The following is a 19,806-nucleotide window of genomic DNA, read 5'->3' on the forward strand; positions in this document are numbered from 1 at the left end:
AACACCCAGACCAAAACACGCCTAGAATCTGGCATCATTTATTCAGTTTTTGTGTGTGTTTAATTTTTTAATTTTAATATTTTTTTAATTTTAATTTTTTTATTTTAATTTTCCTACCTCATTAATTCTTTTTCTCCCTTGAAAATGACAAAACGAAGAACTCACCCCAAAAGAAATCACGAAGAAACGACAGCCAGGGATTTAACCAACACAGATACAAGCAAGATGTCTGAACCAGAATTTAGAATCACGATAATAAGAATACTAGCTGGAGTCGAAAATAGATTAGAATTCCTTTCTGCAGAGATAGAAGAAGTAAAAAATAGCCAGAATGAAATTAAAAATGCCAAAACTAAGCTGCAATCACGGATGGATGCAGTGGCAGGAAGGATGGATGGGGCAGAACAGAGAATCAGCAGTATAGACAACAAACTTATAGAGAATAATGAAGCAGAAAAAAAGAGAGAGATTAAGGCAAAAGACCAAGATTTAAGAATTAGAGAAACCAGTGACTCATTAAAAAGGGACAACATCAGAATCATACGGGTCCCAGAAGAGGAAGAGAGAGAAATAAGGGTAGAAGGGTTATGTGAGCAAATCACAGCAGAAAACTTTCCTAACCTGGGGAAAGACAGACATCAAAATCCAGGAAGCACAGAGGACCCCCATTAGATTCAACAAAAACCGACCATCAACAAGGCATATCATAGTCAAATTCATAAAATACTCAGGCAAGGAGAGAATCATGAAACCAGCAAGGGAAAAAAAAAGTCCCTAACCTACAAGGGAAGACAGATCAGGTTTGCAGCAGACCTATCCACAGAAGCTTGGCAGGCCAGAAAGGAGTGGCAGGATATATTCAGTGTGCTTAATCAGAAAAATATGCAGCCAAGATTCTTTATCCAGCAAGGCTGTCATTCAAACTAGAAGGAGAGATAAAAAGTTTTCCCAGACAAACAAAAATTAAAGGAGTTTGTGACCACTAAACCAGCCCTGCAAGAAATTAAAAAAAAATTTTTAAATGTTTTTATTTATTTTTGAGACAGAGAGAGACAGAGCATGAGCAGAGGAGGGGCAGAGAGAGGGGGAGACAAAGAATCTGAAGTGGGCTCCAGGCTCTGAGCTGTCAGCACAGAGCCCGATGCAGGGCTCAAACTCACAGAGTGTGAGATCATGACCTGAGCTGAAATCGGACACTCAACCAACTGAGCCACCCAGGTGTCATATATATATATATATATACATATATATATATGCATATATATATATGTGTATATATATATAATATATATTATATATATAAATAACAAAAGGAACAAAGATTAGAAAGGACTAGAGTACGCCACCAGACACTCCAACTCTACAAGCATCATAATGGCAATAAATTCATACCTTTCAGTACTCACTGTAAACGTCAATGGACTCAATGCTCCAATCAAAAGACATAGGGTGACAGAATGGATAAGAAAACAAGATCCATCTATATGCTGTTTACAAGAGACCCACTTTAGACCTTAAGACACCTTCAGATTGAAAATAAGGGGATGGAGAACCATCTATCATGCTAATGGTCAACAAAAGAAAGCCGGAGTAGCCATGCTTATATCAGACAATCTAGACTTTAAAATAAAGACTGTATCAAGAGATGCAGAAGGGCATTATATCATAATCAAGGGGTCTATCCACCAAGAAGACCTAACAATTGTAAACATTGAGGTGCCAAATGTGCGAGCACCCAAATACATAAATCAATTAATCACAAACATAAAGAAACTCATCGATAGTAATACCGTAATAGTAGAAGACTTCAACACCCCACTCACAACAACGGACAGATAATCTAATCAAAAAATCCACAAGGAAACAATGGCTTGGAATGACACACTGGACCAGATGGACTTAACAGGTATATTCAGAACATTTCATCCTAAAGCAGCAGAATATACATTCTTCTCCAGTGCACATGGAATGTTCTCCAGAATAGACCATATACTGGGGCACAAATCAGCCTCAAGTAAGTACAAAAAGATTGAGATCATACCATGCATATTTTCAGGCCACAATGCTATGAAACTCGAAATCAACCACAAGAAAAAATTTGGAAAGATAACAAATACTTGGAGACTGAAGAACATCCTACTAAAGACTGAATGGGCTAACCAAGCAGTTAAAGAGGAAATTAAAAAGTATATGGAAGTCAATGAAAATGATAACACCACAACCCAAAACCTCTGGAATGCAGCAAAGGCAGTCATAAGAGGAAAGTATATAGCAATCCAGGCCTTCCTAAAGAAGGAAGAAAGATCTCAGATACACAACCTAACCTGACACCTTAAGGAGCTGGAAAAAGAACAACAAATAAAACCCCAAACCAGCAGAAGACAGGAAATAATAAAGATTAGAGCAGAAATTAATGCTATCGAAACCAAAAAACAGAACAGATCAATGAAACCCAAAGCCAGTTCTTTGAAAGAATTAAAATTGATAAACCACTAGCCAGTTTGATCAAAAAGAAAAAGGAAAGGACCCAAATAAATTAAATCAAGAATGAAAGAGGAGAGATCACAACCAACACAGCAGAAATAAAAAAAAATAACAAGAGAATATTATGAACAATTATATGCCAATAAAAAGGGCAATCTGGAAGATATGGACAAATTCCTAGAAACATATACACTACCAAAACTGAAACAGGAAGAAATAGAAAATTTGAATAGACCCATAACCAGGAAGGAAATCGAATTAGTAATCAAAAATCTGCCAAAAAACAAGAGTCCAGGGCTGATGGTTTCCAGGGGAATTCTACCAAACATTTAAGGAAGAGTTAACACCTATTCTCTTGAAGGTGTTTCAAAAAATAGAAATGGAAGGAAAACTTCCATACTCTTTCTATGAAGCCAGCATTACCTTGATTCCAAAACCAGACAAAGACCCCACTAAAAAGGAGAACTATAGACCAATTTCCCTAATGAACATGGATGCAAAAATCCTCAACTAGATATTAGTCAACCGGCTCCAACAATACATTAAAGATATTATTCACCACAACCAAGTGGGATTTATACCTGGGATGCAGGGCTGGTTCAATATCCGCAAAACAATTAACGTGATTCATCACATCAATAAAAGGACAAGAACCATATGATCCTCTCAATAGATGCAGAGAAAGCATTTGACAAAATACAGCATCTTTTCTTGATAAAAACCCTCAAGAAAGTAGGGATAGAAAGAGCATACCTCAAGATCATAAAAACCATATTTTAAAGACCCAATGCTAATATCATCCTCAATGGGGAAAAACTGAGAGCTTTCCCCCTAAGGTCAGGAACAAGACAGGGATGTCCACTCTCGTGCCACTGTTATTCAACATAGTATTGAAAGTCTTAGCCTCTGCAATAAGACAACACAAAGAAATAAAAGGCATCCAAATCAGCCAGGAGGAGGTCAAACTTTCACTCTTTGCAGATGACATGATACTCTATATGGAAAACCCAAAAGATTCCACCAGAAAACTGCTAGAATTGATTCATGAATTCAGCAAAGTTGCAGGATATAAAATCAATGCACAGAAATCAGTTGCATTCCTATATACCAACAATGAAGCGACAGAAAGAGAAATCAAGGAATTTATCCCATTTACAGTTGCACAAAAAAACCATAAAATACCTAGGAATAAATCCAACCAAAAGAGGTGAAAAATCTATACACTGAAAACTATAGAAAGTTTATGAAAGAAATTGAAGAAGACACAAAGAAATGGAAAAAGATTCCATGCTCCTGGATAGGAAGAACAAATATTGTTTAACTGTCGATACTACCCAAAGCAATCTACATATTCAATACAGTCCCTATCAAAATAACACCAGCATTCTTCACAGAGCTAGAACAAATAATCTTAAAATTTGTATGGAACCAGAAAAGACCCTGAGTAGCCAAAGCAATCTTGAAAAAGAAAACCAAAGCAGGAGGCATCACAATCCCAGACTTCAAGCTATACTACAAAGCTGTAATCATCAAGACAGTACGGTACTGGCACAAGAACAGACACTCAGATCAATGGAACAGAATAGAGAACCCAGAAATGGACCCACAAACGTATGGCCAACTAATCTTGGACAAAGCAGGAAAGAATATCCAATGGAATAAAGACAGTCTCTTCAGCAAGTGGTGCTGGGAAAACTGGACAGCGACATGCAGAAGAATGAACCTGGACCACTTTCTTACACCATACACAAAAATAAACTCAAAATGGATGAAAGACCTAAATGTAAGACAGGAAACCGTCACACTCCTCGAGGAGAAAGCAGGCAAAAACCTCTTTGATCTTGGCCGCAGCAACTTCTTATTCAACACATATCCGGAGGCAAGGGAAACAAAAGCAAAAATGAACTACTGGGACCTCATCAAAATAAAAAGCTTCTGCACAGCTAAGGAAACAGTCAGCAAAACTAAAAGGCAACCGACAGAATGGGAGAAAATATTTGCAAATGACATATCAGATAAAGGGTTAGTATCCAAAATCTACAAAGAACTTATCAAACTCAACACCCAAAAACCAAATAATCCAGTGAAGAAATGGGCAAAAGACATGAATAGACACTTCTCCAAGGAAGACATCCACATGGCCAACCGACACATGAGAAAATGCTCAACAAAACTCATCATCCAAGAAATACAAATCAAAACCACAATGAGATACCACCTTACCTGTCAGAATGGCTAATATTAACAACTCAGACAACAACAGATGTTGGCGAGGATGTGGAGAATGAGGATCTCTTTTGCATTGTTGGTGGGAATGCAAGCTGGTGCAGCCACTCTGGAAAACAGTATGGAGGTTCCTCAAAAAACTAAAAATAGAACTACCCTACGACCCAGCAATTGCACTACTAGGCATTTATCCACGGGATACAGGTGTGCTGTTTCGAAGGGACACATGCACCCCCATGTTTATAGCAGCCCTATCAACAATAGCCAAAGTATGGAAAGAGCCCAAATGTCCCTCAATGGATGAATGGATAAAGAAGATGTGGTATATATATATAATGGAGTATTACTCGGCAATCAAAAAGAATGAAATCGTGCCATTTGCAACTACGTGAATGGAACTGGAGGGTATTATGCTAAGTGAAATTAGTCAGAGAAAGGCAAAAATCATATGACTTCACTCATATGAGGACTTTAAGAGACAAAACACATGAACATAAGAGAAGGGAAACAAAACTAATATAAAAATTGGGACGGGTACAAAACATAAGAGACTCATAAATATGGAGAACAAACTGAGGGTTGCTGGAGGGGTTGTGGGAGGGGGGATGGGCCAAATGGGTAAGGGGCACTAAGGAATCTACTCCTGAAATCATTGTTGCACCATATGCCTACTAATTTGGATGTAAATTTTAAAAAATAAAAAATGAAATAAAAAAGGGTATTGGAAATTTAAATTATAAAGGTGGTAGCATGAGTGAGTAGTTGTGACTATTGAACTGTTCCCTATTTTGACAGTGGTGATGGTTACAATTGTCAAAATTCATAGAACTGTATACCAAGAGTGACTTTTATTGCTTGTGTAATTTGAGGAATAAACAATTTAGGTAATTACAAAAAAAAAAGAATACTGGATACTTTCCATTCATACTCAAGGACAATCAAAATGAGTCAAGTAATTTCTGCTCATTGGAAACTTTTGAGGATCTTCCTTCCCTCAACCGCTCACCATCTGCCCTCCCACCACCGCAAACATGCATTCTAAGGTAACACTTGTAAATATGTTTGGGTTTGCAGATGATATGCCTAAGCTATATGCATATCTTTCTGAGTTTTGTCCTCTAAGCAAGCATTCGATGTCCTGAACATTTTAACCACTGATCTTAGAGGAAAACCTTCTAAGGCCAAAAGCTTTTGAAATGCCTGAAAAAATACCTGAAAAAAATGATATTGTTTCTCAAACAGAACAAATATAATTCAAGAGATGTTTGAGCAAAATGTCCATCAAACATTACACAATGTCTACTTGTTCACTGAGCTATGTTCTTGTACTTCCCACGGGGTAGAAGGGTCAGAGTACCTTTTAATATCCTTGGGGGATGGGGATGCTATCAAAGGTCGTGTGCCAAGCATTGTTGAACCTCGTTACACTCACACTTTTCGGTGTTCCCAAGCCTTGACTGACATGGCCTCATCTATACACGCATCTATACGTGAAGTCTTTGCCACATGAACAAGATCTACAGAAGTAAACTGACATGTACTTGATTTTTGAGTTAAGGCTTAGTATGTGATCTGTGACTAGGATTCCCAATTCCCTGGGAGAGAACCAATCTCAAGTACATCCCATTTTCCCATCAATACACTTGTCCTTGTCAGATCCCATGTCCTCACTTTAGTATAGAGGACAAGGATCTCAGGGTATGACTCAGGGTGTGCAGCAAAGGGGGTCTCAGGATCAGGGTTCCCCTGATGGCGTCCCCAGGCTGACTCTCTCATCTCACTCTCCTGCCTCCATGTTTCCAGTGGAAGCAGCAATAAGAGATTAAGGACCCATCAAGAGAATCTTCTGGAAGCCTTGGGAACTGGATGAGAAAGGAGGTCAGGAAGTGAGGAGGGAGACTGGGAAAAGCATGCAGAGATTACAAACTCCCATATATAATTAATGGAGGTGGGAGGTTACTTAATGGGGAAAATCCTGTCAGTCCTTAAGAGGTGAATTTTGAACCTCCATTTCTGTGGTGCATGTAATTTTCCATACAAGTTATCTCTCAGAGATTCCCTGCCAGATATTGATTCCCATCCTCCACATTGGAGCTCTAGTGTTTGGGTTTGTTGCAAAGCATCTTCAATATGTGTTTAATATTGTGTGAGCAATTGAAGAATGTGGGGACTTATAACAAATCTAAAACAGCTTAAAATCAAGGGTTTGGTGTAAATAGCTTTGCGGTTGTTATGTGTTCAGTGTTTTCACAGGCTGTTATTCCAGACCATTCCAAAGTATAGAGAAGTCATCCTATTTTTAAAGACCTCCAGAGTAGATTCCACTGTCTTCTTTCGCAGCCTGGTCTGGTGTCTACCAACTCTCAGAGTTGGCAAGTGTTCCTCCGATCTAACTAAATTCTGCCTACAGAAGCTCAGGCCACCCAGCCATGGGAACCAGAGGAACCTTCTACCATCCTGGATATCATCTTCTTCGGGCCTTCAAGATGGTCAGTAAGCCTTTGGAGACTTGATAATCTTAATTCCCATAGCCTCCTTTGAATCTGGAGAATCTGCTCTTCTAGAAGCCCAGTATTGAATTTCCCCCTCATCGAAGAGGTCTTTTCACCTGCTGGAGCGAAGGAAAGTGGCACTGTGAGCAGAGCTTAGTTTCGAGGGTGAGTGGGTGAGGGAGCAAGAGGTCCTGGCGCCCACACAGGCCTACCTGTTCATACTGCTAGCCCTGCCAGCTGCTGTCAACTGCTCCCCCGGCACTCTGTGCTCCAAGTCAGGGGACTAATCTCCTTCCCCCCATGTTTGTCCTCTGCTCTTCAAGGAATAGGGGCCAGAAATGTCAAGGAAGTATGGCCTCACCCAAGAGGAAAAGGAAGCTCAAAAGCTGGCTCAGAGGGTGAGGTTCTGCTGGGTCATAGGATGCATCTGGCCTTAACGTTTCTGAGGAAGGAAGGGAGGCAAGAAATCAGATCCCAGTGACCTTCTGAAAGCTGCTCAGACTCTGAGATTTGCCACATGCCTCTGATTGCCCAGATTAAGGCTCAAAACTGACTTGAGATCTCTTCCAGCTCACATCCTGACTCCAACATAAGGGCTACACAAGAAAGAGAATGGAGGTTATGACCAGGAAGTGTTGCCATGCCATAAAATTCCAGGGGGTACTATTCACACAGGAAGGTAGAACCCTGAAAAAGAAAGATTTGTGGGTAAAAGGTGTATGGGGGTGCACTGTCTGCATTGAGAGAGTAGCCCTGAATACAGGCACAGCTTAGGAGCTCCCAGACTCCCCATGGCCTGGGTGCAGGGAGTCCTTCAGAATGCAAGTTTCACTGACGTGCTGTTGTGGGTGGAAGGAACATTTGTCTTTAAGTCAGAGGCCTGAGTTCCACCCCAATCTCTAGGGACACACTGGGGGTCTTAGGTTTTTCTGGGTTAGATCAGTGGTTTCCACACAGGCTACCCATTTTGTGCCAAAAAATTTCGCAGACTTCCACATGACACATCTTCCAAGGTGAGTTAAGGCCTAAAGATAAAATATAGGATGAAACTATTGCCCTATAAAAATGTCCCTTTAAAATCCTTTAAATTACTTGCAAACACAGAGATACACTTATTTTGATAGGCATTTGTTAAGATCAGAGACCCACTGAGGGGAAGTAGTCACATCTACCAATCCTGCCCAGCATCTCTTCATTGAGAGGAATAGTAGTCAAATCTCTAAGGTTATTAAATGGTTATGGGTTTCATTTTTGTTTTGCTGTTTGTGAGTTTGCTGAGCCCATCTCCTCTAATTGCATGGATTCAGTATGCACACGATGCAACTCTCTCCTAAATGTATTTAAATATGTTTGTTGATTAGAGGCTCCTGGGTGGCTCAGTCTATTTATTAAGCATCTGGCTCTTGGTTTTGGCTCAGGTCATGATCTCACAGTTCCTGAGTTCGAGCCTTGCATTGGGCTCTGAGCTGCCCGTGCAGAGCCTGCTTGGGATTCTCTCTCTCTCTCTCTCTCTCTCTCTCTCTCTCAGAATAAATAAATAAACTTTAAAAAATTGTTGATTAAAAAAAGTTCGGTGTGAGGGGCACCTGGGTATCTCAGTCGATTGAGCGTCTGACTTCAGCTTAGGTCATGATCTCACAGTTTGTGAGTTTGAGCCCCATGTTGGGCTCTGTGCTGACAGCTCAGAGCCTGGAGCCTGCTTCGGATTCTGTGTCTCCCTTTCTCTCTGACCCTCCCCTGTTCATGCTCTGTCTCTCTCTTTCTCTCTCAAAAAATAAATAAACATTAAAAAAAATTTTAGGGGCGCTTGGGTGGCTCAGTCAGTTAGGCATCCGATTTTGGCTCAGGTCATGATCTCACAGTCTGTGAGTTTGAGCCCCGCGTGGGGCTCTGTGCTGACAGATCAGAGCCTGGAGCCTGTTTCAGATTCTGTGTCTCCCTCTCTCTCTGACCCTCCCCCGTTCATGCTCTGTCTCTCTCTGTCTCAAAAATAAATAAACATTAAAATTTTTTTTTTAAGTTCAGTGTGATACATGTGACTAGAAACTCAGAAAAGTTTTTATATGAATTTGTGTTTTATTTGTTGCAACAGCATCTATGCACATTTGTAAAAACTTCTAAAAAAATGTACAGGTATGGGGGTGCCTGGGTGGCTCAGTCAGTTAAGCATCTGACTCTTGATTTCAGCTCAGGTCATGGTTCTTGAGATCGAGTGCCTGCTTGGGAGTCTCTCTTCTCTCTGCCCCTACCTCCACTCACTCTCTCTCTCTCTCTTAAAATAAATTTTTAAAAATGTACAGGTATGGTGAGATGTATGAATTATCCAGGGATGGATGGTGCTAGATGCAGATGGGCTAGCTGAGCCCTGGCTGTATGGCCAAGATGGTCAAATGGGAGCTAAGTTAATGGGAAGCTCTGAACAATCCGCAGCTTGAAATCTCAACCTGTCTGTGCTCCGCAGGCAAGTCTGTGCTGATTGACCAAGAAGGGTATCTTGGCTTTCAACCCACATTTCAAAAAACTAATTTTGAAAAAGAGTAGTTGGACTTATTTTTATCTAGTCCCTGGACACCAGTCATACCTTACATGCTGCCTTGTCATTTTTAGGGTGTTTGTGTGCATTACCTGTGGATCTCCGAACAGCCCTCGGAGGCAGGCAAAATGAGTACATTTCCCATTTTTCAGACTCAGAAACCAAAGCTCCAAAATCCAAGGGTCTCGTCTGAGATCCAACAAGCTAAATAAATATTAGAGCTGGAACCAGAATCCAAGTTTTCTAGTTTAAAAACGGTCTAGTTTCCAAAACATTAACATAAAACACAAGCTCTCTCACTGCCCTTATCTGGAAGGGTTTGTTTATTCTTGCCTAAAACAGAGACATTCCTATGTGACCACTGAACTTTCCTTCCAGCCCCAGAATAATTCTTTAAATTCTCAGCTCGAATTCCTCTAGATGAGTGCTGTTCTCTGGACCTTGTTCGTCTGCCCCCCTCTGGTGGCCGTTACACAAATAACAGGTCGTAGAGCAACTCCTAGGGCAGTGGTTGCCTTCTCTTTCATCAATCATTCATGCAAACAGCACCTACTATGTGCCGGGCTCTGCACTAGGTGCTGGACATACAAAAGTCAACAAGTTAGGCACTGCCGCCAGAGGCAGTAGACAAACAAGTGAATCGATGATTACAAAAGAGTCATGGGGGAAGTATGCAGAAAATGCTAGGAGTATGCAAAAGACACCTGGGCTGGCCTTGTGGGTAAAAGAGTAGATACCTAGGAAAGGAAAAGCAGTGCTTGAGCAGAGTTCCAAAGACCAAATAGGAGTGGGAAATGGGAGGAGGCATTAGGACTTCAGGGAGCTGCCGGGATCTAGTTCAAGATGGTGGAATTCAGACCACAGGTTGCAAGGGAGAAGACCAAGAGGTAGGTCAGAGGGATTGACTGGGGCCAAATGAGGAAAAGCTTTTTATGTCATGCCAGCATTTGAGCTTAAAACCCCTAGGCTAGAGGTCTCCAAACTTTTTCCGTCATTTGCACCATCAATTAAAATATTTGAGTATGGGGGCGCCCGGGTGGCTTTGGTTGGTTAAGCATCCAACTTGAACTCAGGTCATGATCTTGCGGTTTGTGGATTGAAGCCCCGCATCAGATTCTGCAATGACAGTGTGGAGCCTGTTTGGGATTCTCTCTCTCTCTCTCTCTCTCTCTCTCTCTGTCTCTCTCTCTCTCTTTCTCTCCCCCCATCCCCCACTTGTACTCTCTCAAAAACAGATAAATAAAAACTTAAAAAATAATATTTGACTATGCATCTTTAACAAATGGGTATTTATTTAAACAATTTAATACCCAAGCAATGCAGTGTGATGATTAAGAGTATGCGGTCTAGAGCCAAACTGACTAGGTTCAAATCCTGACCTTGCTAGTTATTCATGGCGTGACATTGAACAAATAACCTCTCTGTACCTCAGCACCTTCATCTGCAAACTGAGGAAAATAGCAGGCCTAACTTGTAAGATTGTGGAGGAGGATTCAATGAGCTAATTCATGGGGAAAATTTAACACAATGCCTGGTATGTAGTATATGTTATATTAGCTAATGGTATTAAACACATTTACCATTTATTGCTATTATAAAAGTGGAGTTGAGATTTACAACAAGGAGGGACCCAATTTACTCCCAGAAGGTCTATTTTAATGCAAACTTAGTCCAAAATGTCAAGAATTAATCTGGTCTTCAAAATCTTCAACACGAAGAGCAGACTACTCCCAACCCCCCACCTGCCTATCTAGGACGAAAATAGCTTTGTCATCCCTGGATCCTACTTATGCCCAAACTCATGCATGTAGGTGATTCCTCCATTTAACTCAAAAAGGGGCCAGGGGGCAGGGCCAGAGAGCCCCAGGGGATGATGTTACCTGTCTGAGCACCACCCTTTGGAATTTTAAAAAGAAGATATAAATACCTCATAAACTACCTTTGAAAAACATTTTTATTTTAATTATTAGGGTACAAGCTATTACTGTGCTCTCTAAAAATGTGTTTGTGCAAAGATAAAACTTGCTTGATTTTTTTTTTTATAATCTCGGTTTATAAAACCATGTAACATAGCCATTCAAATTTCTAGTTCTAAATTCATATTATTCCAGTACTTGGTTTTGAAATAATTGAAAAGGAGCTTCACCAACATGCATAGATACCAAATGCAAAAAGTGCTTTATGGACTATGCCCTAAAAAATAGTGATATTCATCTTCCTGTCTCATCCACCAATTATGCAAAGGTATTTGTTGAAATTTAGCTGACAGTTTCCATTTTTCCTGAAGCCAATCCGTTGTTCTTGCAAAATAATTGGAGGGTTTTACCTTTTCACACTGTTAACAAATTCGTTTATTTAAATAATTTTTTTAATGTTTATTTATTTTTGAGATAGAGACAGATTGTGAGCGGGGGAGGGGTAGAGAGAAAGGAAGACAAGGAATCCGAAGCAGGCTCCAGGCTCTGAGCTGTCAGCACAAAGCCTGACTCGGGGCTCAGACTCACCAATCGTGAGATAATGACCTGAGCTGATGTTGGACACTCAAACAACTGAGCCATTCAGGAACCCCACAAATTCATTTATTTTAAAAGATTTGTATATAACGTTAGAATACCCTGTTTCCAAGTTTTTATTTCTTTAATTTTTTTAAGGTTTATTTATTTTGAGAGTGAGGGAGAGAGAGAGCACAAGCAGGGGAGGGGCAAAGAGAGAGGGAAAGAGAGAATCCCAAGCAGGCTCCCTGCGGTCAGCACAGAGCCCATTGTGGGGCTTGAACTCACAAACCACGAGATCGTGACCTGAGCTGAAATCAAGAATCAGATGCCTAACGATTGCACCACTCAGCGCCCCAAGTTTTTAAAGTAAGTTGATAAATGAGCTTTTATAGATGTCCCACTTAAATAATTTTCAGCCTTATAACCACATAACCCTGGAAAATTTTCCACTCTCCATTTTCAGTATAAACTAAAGGCAGGCGTTTATTTTCAAAAGCTATTACTCTCTCACACTTTGTTACAACATAACCTTTGCCTCCAAGAGACAAGTGTATTTATTTTTTTCCAAATATCTTGTAGGTACATTTTCCTGACACCACTTTCGTCATGGAAAAGGTCAGCAGATTTAAAACCTTGTCCATTTATAAAAGAAAGATTCATAACATGCTTACCTTTGATAATTCTTTTAAGTACTTTGCCAAGGGGAAACCCTTTTTACCTCACCTCGTATTATGAGACCAGCTGTATTTCTCATCTTCATTTTTTTCTTCTTCTAGGTATGGAGTTGTAACTTGCTTTTTTTCTTCTTTTTGTTAAAAAAAAAAATTCATACGTACACATATCTATAAAACAAAAAGCCCTCACTGGGCCTACAGATGAAATATATAACCCTCTTACCTAACATAATTTTAACTCAGTGGTATGCTGTAAAATGTGTAACAACCAGAAGTCTGAAAAGAAGAAAAGACCCTGATTTGTAGTATTTGCCAACTTCCGGGGATAAACATTCTCACCATGGTCAGTTGCAAGCTACCAACATGCTGTCCCTGACCGCAGAGTTGGGAAGAGATGCAAAGCAGCAAACCATTAGATAACATGTCCATCATTCAGCTACAGAGATGTAAATGACCCCAAGAGCTTACATATTAGGGCGCCTGGGTGGCTCAGTCAGTTAAGCATATGATTTCAGCTCAGGTCATGACCTCATGGTCCATGAGTTCCAGTCTCGCGTGGGGTGAGCACGAGCCCCTGGTGAGCCCCACTTCTCTCTCTTTCTCTCTCCCTCTCTCTCTCTCTCTCTCTGCCCCTCGCTCACTTGCACCCACTCTCTCTCTCAAAAAAAAAAAAAAGCTTACATAGTAGCAAAATGTGGTAAAATAGGAAGTGATGAGTATATTTAAGTATGCATGACTTTTGTTTTAAAAATAATTTAAGCATAGGTTTATATAATTTTATATTTAATAATGGCTCTGCTTATCAACCAGCTCACAAAACTCCTGAAAATTTGATAATATGCTCTCATGACCCCTTATAAAACTGTCCCACCCACCATTCTGACCTTGTTATGCTAAAAGAGCAGAGCCCTGTCTGTGTTTATCTGTGCGTGTGCGTGTATACATGTGTGCATCATGTGTGTGTTTGTGTATGTTCCAACTATAAATTGTCTTTACTTCTGAAGGAAACATTTGTATGCTAGATGTCTGATTTTTTTATATAAGGAGCTTTTGAAATTAAATATTTTTTAAAAAGAATAATTTGGTCAAGTCCTAACAAAAATGTTAATGTCTGTTTTACATTAATTTTATTTTATTTTTTTTTTTAATGTTTGTTTATTTTTGAGACAGAGAGAGACAGAGCATGAATGGGGGAGGGTCAGAGAGAGGGAGACACAGAATCTGAAACAGGCTCCAGGCTCTGAGCTGTCAGCACAGAGCCCGACGCGGGGCTCGAACTCACAGACCGCGAGATCATGACCTGAGCCGAAGTCGGCCGCTTAACTGACTGAGCCACCCAGGCGCCCCTGTTTTACATTAATTTTAAATGTTAATAACCTGAATTCACATTATATTTACCAGTTGGTTTGGGAGTAATCAGCATCTTTTCAATATTGACTTCTAAGCTATCAATGAGCATGTCTCTCCATTTACTCTTGTCTTCTCTTTACATCTCAATAAAGTTTTAAAGTTTTTTTTACTGTTGGGCCTTTTTAAGTGTGCTACTTGGTAATACATGATTCTAGTTGCCATGGCTAATAGAATGGATTTTTCCCTAATATTTCCAAATTGGTTATTGATATTATGTAAAAACCACTGATATTATATATAAAAACTGTTGTTTTTTATATATTTATTATATAAGCAGGGCTCTTTTTTAAAGTTTATTTATTTATTTTGAGAAAGAGAGAGAGAAAGAGACAGAGAGGAGTGGAGGAGGGGCAGAGAGAGGGAGAGAGAGAGGGAATCTCAAGCAGTCTCCCTGCTTTCAGCAGAGACCCCGATGTGAGGCGCAAGCTCATGAACTTTGAGATCATGACCTGAGCCGAAACCAAGAATCAGACGCTTAACTGACCGAGCCACCCAGGCGCCCCTATGTAAGCAGAATTTTTATCGGAAAATATCTTTAGCTTTTAAACAGTATGTAGCAGGTCTCCAGAATCAGTGCTCAGAATCTCAAGCAGGCTCCAGAATCAGCTTGTTCAGGTTGGAATCCCAGCTCTAGCACTCACCACTCACCACCTTACTTTATCTTCTAGAACTTCATTTCCTTATCCATACAATGGAAGCAATAATAAATGTGCCTTGTAATGTTCTTGTAAGGATTAAATGACATAATATAGGTAAACCACTTCACGGGGACCCTGACAGACAAGAAGCACTTGGACAATAAAAATGATTTTATATTCTTGAGCCTCTTGGATTTGCCATGTATATTATCAGACCTATATATAGTGATACTTTCATATTCCTTCTTAGCAACATTGACATTCACTTTTTTCTCTCTTTTTAACTAAGATTAATGGGTTCTTTTTTTTTTTCCTATTGAATTGGGTTGACCAAAATTTTGAAAATGTTGAATGATAACCATGTTATTGGCCTCCCAAATCTTATTCTTGACTTGTTAAGTGGTACATTAGCCTTTCATTGTTAAGTATGATGATAACAATCAGTTTCAGAAAGATATTATTGACTTTTTCATTTAAAATTTTTCCCTATTTACTATTTTTTCAAGAAATAAGTAGAAGGTAGTTTTTCTCTTTTGGCTATCAATGAGATGAATTATTATAAAACATTTGTATATGATTCTTTTATTACTTTAGTTACTCATGCAATATTTGATCATATCCTCCTTGTAAAAATGTTAAACAATAGAGAGCTATACAGAAAAGATCAAAGGTCCATTCTTTGGCCCCATCACTATCTCCATTGACCCTATCCTGATTGCTCAAGTTATCTTCTATAGAAAAAGTTTTCTTTACATTAATTTACAAACACATGTATAGATACATAAATACATATTTCTATTTTTAAATATTAATGGGATCATTCTATAATATAATTGAGCCCACAAGTTTTGTTTTGTTGTGTATTTTTTACTTAATGTGTCAAAGATTTTTCTGTTTCAGCACATATAGAGTAACACATTCTTTTTTAGTTAGCTGCTTCATATTCCTTAGTGTGGAAATAACAGTGTGATTTAGTCATTCCCTTACTGATGAATATTTAGGTTGTTTCTCTTTTTTGGTAATACAAAAAAAATGCTACAATATACATTCTTATAGACATTCTTGTGCCTATATGAGAATTTTTTTTAGGACACCGCCGTAAGGGATATTGAGAAATCACAGATTAGATTTTGTTTTAATTTAGTAGATTCTACCAAGTTACACTTCCAAAGGGCTATACCAATTTATTGCCCCACCAACAATGTCTCAGATTTTTCTATGAGGATCATGGATATATTAATGTTTTCTTCATCCTTAATAAATTTTGCTCATTTGTGTTTTATTAGAAATCATTCATTTAGGGGCGCCTGGGTGGCTCAGTCGGTTAAGCGTCCGACTTCAGCTCAGGTCACGATCTCGCGGTCCGTGAGTTCGAGCCCCGCGTCGGGCTCTGGGCTGATGGCTCGGAGCCTGGAGCCTGCTTCCGATTCTGTGTCTCCCTCTCTCTCTGCCCCTCCCCTGTTCATGCTCTGTCTCTCTCTGTCTCAAAAATAAATAAAACCTTAAAAAAAAATTAAAAAAAAAAAAGAAAAAAAGAAATCATTCATTTACCCACATCTCACAACTCGTAGTACAAAGGTCAACATAATCTATACGATAAAGCCTGTATGTCTCTCCTTTATCTGTGGTTATAGTCCTTCCCTCATTCTACAGTGTTTGTTTTTTCCTGTCCTTTTTCTTGATTAGCTTTGCAGAAGGTTTCTCTTTTCTTCTCATGTTTTAAAGAAACATGTCTTTAACAACTGACCCTTGAACAGCATGGGTTTGAGCTGTGCGAGTCCACTGCTACATAGATTTTTTTACGGTATAGTACAGTAAATGTATTTTTCTTTCTCTTCCTTCCAGAGTTTCTTTGTTCTAGCTAACTTTATTGTAAGAATGCAGCCTATGATAAATATAACATGCCAAATACGTGTTAATCGGCTATGTTATCACAAAGGCATTTGATCAACAGTAGACGATTAGTGGTGAAGTTTCAGGGGAGAGTCAAAAGTGGTACGTGGGTTTTCTCTGTGCCAGGTTTGGTGGCCCTACCCTAACTCCCGTGTTATTCAAACGTCAACTGTACTTAGCAAACTTACTGATTTTCTCTTTTCTGACCACTCATCTCTGTTTTAATCTTCATCGATCCCTTCTTACTTTTCTTAGTCATATTTTCTTGGCTCTCCTTTTAACTTCTGGTTGAACGGTTTATTTTTTATTTTTTTCTTGTTTAATTATAAAAGTTGTTAAAGCGCCTAGTGGTTCTCCGTGCACAGCCTTGGCCTTCTTGCTTATGTAATGTCCTTGTTATCACTGCTTTCTAAACAATCTCTAATTGTACTTTTGATTTCTCTTTAATCCAAAGGTTATGTAGGAGTATGTGGGGCTTATTTTGTTGTTTTCCTTTCTGAGTTGCTCTGCATTGTAGTCCAAGATTGCGGCCTGAATTATTTCTTCTTCATCAAATATGTTAAATTTTGTCTTGTGGCGTAATCGCCGATCACATTTCACAAATGTTGCATGGGCTACAAACAGAAGATAGATTCTCTGCAGGGAACAAAGGGTGACATATATCTGTAGTTGGGAAAATATTTTGATACAACCTGATTCAAGTCAGTCAACTGAATCACTGAATGCGGTTTTTAATTTTTTTTAATGTTTTTATTTATTTTTGAGACAAAGAGAGACAGAGCATGAGCAGGGGAGGGGCAAAGAGAGAGGGAGACACAGAATCCGAAGCAGGCTTCAGGCTCTGAGCTGTCAGCACAGAGCCCGACGCCGGGCTCGAATTCATGGAGTGTGAGATCATGATCTGAGCTGAAGTTGGACGCTTAACCCACTGAGCCACCCAGGCACCCCTGAATGCGGTTTTTAAGTCACAGAAGACAAAGTGCTTTTTTTATTGAAAGAGCCAGGCTTTGTTGAGATTTTAGAAGAAGAAGATGGAGGGAGACAAGGAAGAACAGGAGGAAGAGAGAAGAAAGGAAGCAAGAAAGTTACTTTGCTCAGAATTCTAGAAACTAGAGCCTAAATATCCTCCAATTTTGGAGGACTCGCTAACTATAGAGATTTGTACTATCAACCCTAGACTCGAGAAGATGGCAGAAATAATAGAAAACTAATTTTCTGTACTTGAGGGGATAAGTGCATAAGGAAGAGGGTTGGAGAGGTATAGGAAAGATGGATGCACGTGAGTGTTTCCGAGTGGTGGATGTGGTCCTGCCCTTGCCCAGTGTTGAAATCCTGAAAGAGAGGAGGGAGGATTTGGGTTTGAGGCTCTGAAGAAAGCCCTGTTTCTCCCCTGCAGCCCTAGAAGAAGGGACCCTCTCCAAGTGTTCTATGCCAACACAGTGTGACCACCTTGGAGTAGAAAGTGATGGTAGGGCTGATCTAGACAAAGAGAGGACTCTAGTGGCTCTCTGATGACTGCCGAGAGGGCTGGCAGGAGAGTTTACCTGGGCAAGGGGTGCAGTTACCTGCGTTAGTGGGGAGAAGGCTTAGGCTCCAAAATCACAGACATACCTCAGGACATTTGCCAGAACTGAGGTAAGACCCAAGGCTCCCAGGAACCCTGGGCACAGGTCCAGCCAAGAAAACAGACTAACTTTGTCCTTTGGCCACTAAGGAAGGAGGCTACCACCAAATACCAAGTGGGACAAGATTTTGCAGTAGATACCAGTGTTGTCTCACACATCTTCAAAACCATAAGGTCATCTGAGCCTTTTAAACCCAAAAGAAACCCCACAGAATGGGAAAGTCAACCTCAAGAGATGCAAATTTTCTTCATATTTTAATATCTCTGGGATGCGGATGTGAGTTATAATCAATGACCCCATATAGTTGCCCTCATTTGGCCAGTTTGTAGTCATGACATAGTCATGGGTGTCTATTTATGCGTGAAGATCAAAAGTACCAGTTTCAAAACTTGCAGAATAAATGGATATCAACAACTTTGAGAAAAATCCCAAAGTAATAGGGAAACATTCATTCCCCTTAGAAATACAATGGTTGTAGGGAGGGCTGAGAGAAGCAGTCAATAAATCACTCCCAAAACAGAGCCCAAAAGTTGGGGTTTCAGATTGGGTTCCCCAGGAAGTAGGATCTGATATGAAGATAACCATGCAGAAGTCTTATTAGGGAATACCCCTGGAATTGACACCTGTGGAAGAAGCAGATTGGGTGGAGAAAGAAACTGAGCTGTGATGTAGTCACAACAAAGGACTCAGCCAAACTCATGGGGAGCTCTGAAGCTGGCTGACCCTTTACAGTAGTTCCAGGTTGGGGCAAGGGACCAGACCTTTATGTCTCTGTGTTGGCCACTTTTAGGGGGCACATCTTGGGCAAGGTGGACTTTTTTCAAATAAGGCAATCCTGAAAGAGGACTGACAAGTGAGAGCCGTCTGCCGGCAACAATCCCAGCAACTGAGGGAACAAGAGTTTCCTTGCTAAAGGAGAATCTGAGTGGCACATCATAGCTTTCACCACAGCATGCTGGCTCTACCTGATTGAAAATGTGGCTTACAAAGCACCCAGCACCATTGGCTTTTGGATTTTTTATGGATTCATTTTAAGAAATGCTTTACCACCAAAGCTCTTGATGGCATAGAGGATAATATTGTGTGGAAAACACAACATCAATGACTCTGAGTCAAAAAAAAAAATGATGCCATTGGATTATGGTGCTGCATAATTATGGTGCTGCAGACCCACACTCAGAATAGGTGTCTCTTGCTGTGAGAAAAAATAGCCACCGAGTGATCAGTTGGTCTTCTGGAGGAGAAGTGCCATATCAGGGACTCAGCATTGGTCTCTGTTGCTGGCAAGTCAGACTTTTAGAGGGGGCAATAGCTGTATCAGTTTTTAAAAGTGTGA

This window comes from Lynx canadensis, chromosome C2, assembly GCF_007474595.2.
Source record: "Lynx canadensis isolate LIC74 chromosome C2, mLynCan4.pri.v2, whole genome shotgun sequence".
NCBI classification, from domain to species: domain Eukaryota; kingdom Metazoa; phylum Chordata; class Mammalia; order Carnivora; family Felidae; genus Lynx; species Lynx canadensis.